At 37.7% G+C, this 3,432-nt stretch overlaps 1 protein-coding gene and 1 long non-coding RNA gene across 10 annotated transcripts in view; both read right to left on the reverse strand.

Moving 5' to 3' along the window:
- Positions 1–3,327, reverse strand: part of LOC106939741 (uncharacterized) — an 8,262-nt gene extending 4,935 nt beyond the window's left edge. The window contains exons 1-2 of the long non-coding RNA XR_001422902.1: positions 3,211–3,327; positions 2,968–2,973 (exon numbers count right to left, since the gene is read on the reverse strand). This is a non-coding gene — a long non-coding RNA (uncharacterized LOC106939741). The remainder of the gene's footprint in view (positions 1–2,967; positions 2,974–3,210) is intronic.
- LOC106939740 (NACHT, LRR and PYD domains-containing protein 3-like) overlaps positions 1–3,432 on the reverse strand; it is a 38,075-nt gene that overhangs the window by 20,776 nt on the left and 13,867 nt on the right. The gene's annotated exons all lie outside the window — the stretch shown is intronic.

Consider the following 3,432-nt stretch of genomic DNA (forward strand, 5'->3'; position numbering starts at 1 on the left):
GTGATTCTCACATGAAAAGATTCCTGATGTGTGCAAATAAAAGTTTGTTTGGCAAATAACTTTTTAAGTTCACGAGACAAAAATGAGTTATTTAATTTAAAACATTTTTTTAAACAAAACCTTGTTTTAAAAAAAGAAATAATTACAATTCCAAAAGTTTTGATTACAATTTTATTTTACTTAACTGAGGTTAGTTTTTTTCCATTGAATAATTGTGAAAAAAATTAAACTTTATACTCTGCAAACCAGACCCTGAACTTATTTAAAGTCTGGATTGAGGTTTTTTCCCCTTCAGTAATGACACTTTTATTACATACATTATATCTATCATGGTAATTCAGAGTGAGTTATTTTTAATTCTAAATGAATATCCTTGTTGGTCTTTTATTTAAGTGTTATTCTCCTTCAAGATACATTTGCCTAATGCCAGAATAAATGCAATGTACATAACGCAGCAAAGCAGATTAGAAGAGATATGTCCATTATGGAGATGACAGGTTTTGGACGGGCGATGTGCCTCTATTGCATAAGCAATACTGAAGAATGACTGATATCATTAACGATACAGGGAATAAGCTTTTTAGTTATCTAGCTTTGCTAGCAAAGTCGTTAGCTAGCAGCTAGCTAATAGCACAACAACAACAACAGCCTAATGTCTGTATGATAAAAATACTGAACCGATAGATAAGAACAGTTTTTCCTCACCTGGCTGTCTCCTCCCGCTCAGTAGTTCTTCAGAGAATGGCGGACGCAGAGGCCTGTCAGTGTCTGTTGTATTTCATTACCTCTCTGCTTAAACTGCTACTTCGTGCTGAGGCAGAAACGATACAACGGTCAACGTTTTCCATCATCTGACAAGTAGCAAGTCTACTCCACTTTATTCACTGTAATAGAAAATTTCTTTTTCCGTCTTGTTTCATTTTTGAAGGAATGATACTTTTTCTCTTTTATTTACGGATTATATCTGCTTTGTTTTTGTATTTCTGTAAGATGTGTTTGTCCATTAAATAAGTTTGCAGATAATGTTTAGATGTTTCCACAGCTGTGATAGCAGAAGAGACCTGAAGACATCTTGGGTAAAATGCTTGATCTGGTGATTATTTCAAAGGACTGGCATGTGAAATGTGGCTGTACCCTTGTTTGACCTGAACCCATGACTGACAAAGAAGAATTAGAAGTTACTCCTGAAATGCTTATCAGTTCTCTTTCCTGCCATGAAATCGTCCCCTCCAAGAGGTGAGGGATAGTTCATGAGGTCGGGGTCAGGATTGTCTCTGTGGTCCATCTGGTAGTAGAGATAAGATCAGACTTTGGGTGGGTTTTGCCTTGCTGTGACTATATAACGATGTGATCTGTGTTGTTCAGGGCTCTTCTCCTGACTGTGCTCAGTGAGAACGGTCTTCGAACGCTTTTGCCTTCGAATAAAGAAACTTAAAGACAACGATTAATTTTTCTCTTATTATTGAAACAGCTTCTCATTCTTTGATAATGAAATTTCCATAACATCACCAAAAACTTTTTTTTAATTCACCAAAAACTGTTCTGTAATCTGGAACGTTCGCTACATTGAGCTCCAGTTAGCCACCTTATCTCACTGCGCGAGAGGCAACTGCGTCATGCGTCACGGGCAAAAGGTCAAAGGTAACAAGGTGCTTATTATGCTATACAAAAAAAAACCAACAAAAAAACTAATAATTTTAGTACATATGTGTCAGAAGAGGGCTTGGGAAATAATAATGCAAAAAAAAATTGACCAAAAGGGCAATTGGGGGCAAGGAGCAATAGGGGTAGGTGCTCAAGCTCCCCTAGCCCCCCCCTGCACGTGTCTGGCTCACTCCACCGGAGATTTCATCCTCCACAGTTCTCCGTGGAGGAATGTCAGTGGAGGACATTTGCACGGCTGCTTCCTGGTCATCTCCGTGCTCATTTATTCGGTTTTACCTGTGTGATGTTTCCACGTTCTCTATGACCCATTCTGTCCTCAGAGTTCTGACAGAAAGATTATTTTTGTCATGTTTATTTACAAAGCATTTGAGAACAACATGGTTGTTCAAAGTGCTGTATAATAAGTTACCTGTTCTGTTCATCATTACACTGTTACAGTTCGTAACGTTCGTTGTTCCTGTTCACAGCAGCAGGTCTGTTTGTCTCAACCTTTCTGACCAGATGTTATTCTCTCTGGTCTTCTGCTGTATGGGAGGCCAGGACTGCGTAATTACGCACTCCAGGATGAGACTGTTTTTTGTTATATGCAGCATGGTGGTGGTCTGGATGGACCACCATGAGGCATAGACTACATCCTGCTTCGCCGTTAACCGACTAGCGATACCCTTAAAGGGCGAAGCTTATACGAAATAGAACGTTGGTTACGTTTTGTAACCCTAGATTCTATGAGTATAGGTGCAGCCCTTTAAGCTGTGGGCCTCACTGGTTCCTGAATGGCTGAAGAAGAAGGGGGAGCCGTTTGTCCGGTCTGACCGTTATTTATACAGACCGGGATGGGGCCCACCTTGTAGGTGGGCGTGGACTAAGCTTTTTTCAGTGCTGCGCTGTGCGCGAGGGATAAACCCACTAGGATATCCTTAAAGGGCGAAGCCAATAGGAAATACGTAACCAACGTTACTTGTTTTAGTTGTAAGTATTCCCACAAGTGTAAGTGTAAGTATTTTTACAAGTAAAACAATATTAATATAAGTATTTTACTTTGTTTCTTATTCAATTACTAAAAATGTTTAGATTTCATTCTTTAAACTTTCATGCTTTGAAATAAGGACTAGTTTAAACTATTTTTATAAATCTTCCAGCTGGAAACTTACTTCCTCTTCTTCCAGGAAGCCTGCTATTTCTGTCTGACTCTCTCTCTCTGTCTAACTATGATTTCTTATGATTAAATAGAAAAAAGTAGAATTAAAGCAAAGTCTGCAAAAACAACACAACCTGATTGATTTTATTGAAGTTTGACTCTACCGTTTTCTCTAGATGTTACTTGTGTTATTAACTTTAAAGGTAGCTATTTATTGTTACCGTTAAACTAAAATCTCCAGCATGGGGAAGTGGGATGATCTCAGGTTTTCTTGACAATTCAGTGTGTTGGAAATATCTTTATTTATTAAAGATTTGTCTGTAATAATCAGATTATCAGTTTGTGTGAGTTTAACCTTTTGACCATCTTGATAAGATTTAATCAGCTGGGGTAAAACTAAATGCAACATAGAATATCTGTAAAACACAATCTAATTTGTAATCTCTCCTAGTTGTTAACATGTCTTGATTGAAATAGCCTAATTATAGTTTTCAGATTAATAACTTATTCTGCCCTATTGACCTTTATGTTATCTGTAGTTACAGCAGATTGTTAAGATCATTTGATCTGCCCTTTGTCTGTGTGGGAAACAATCAGGAGAAGTTCCAGCTTCACACTGATTTGTGAAA

The sequence above is a fragment of the Poecilia latipinna genome, unplaced genomic scaffold (assembly GCF_001443285.1).
Source record: "Poecilia latipinna isolate Pla-1442-1.1 unplaced genomic scaffold, P_latipinna-1.0 Scaffold2966, whole genome shotgun sequence".
Classification (NCBI taxonomy): Eukaryota; Metazoa; Chordata; class Actinopteri; order Cyprinodontiformes; family Poeciliidae; genus Poecilia; species Poecilia latipinna.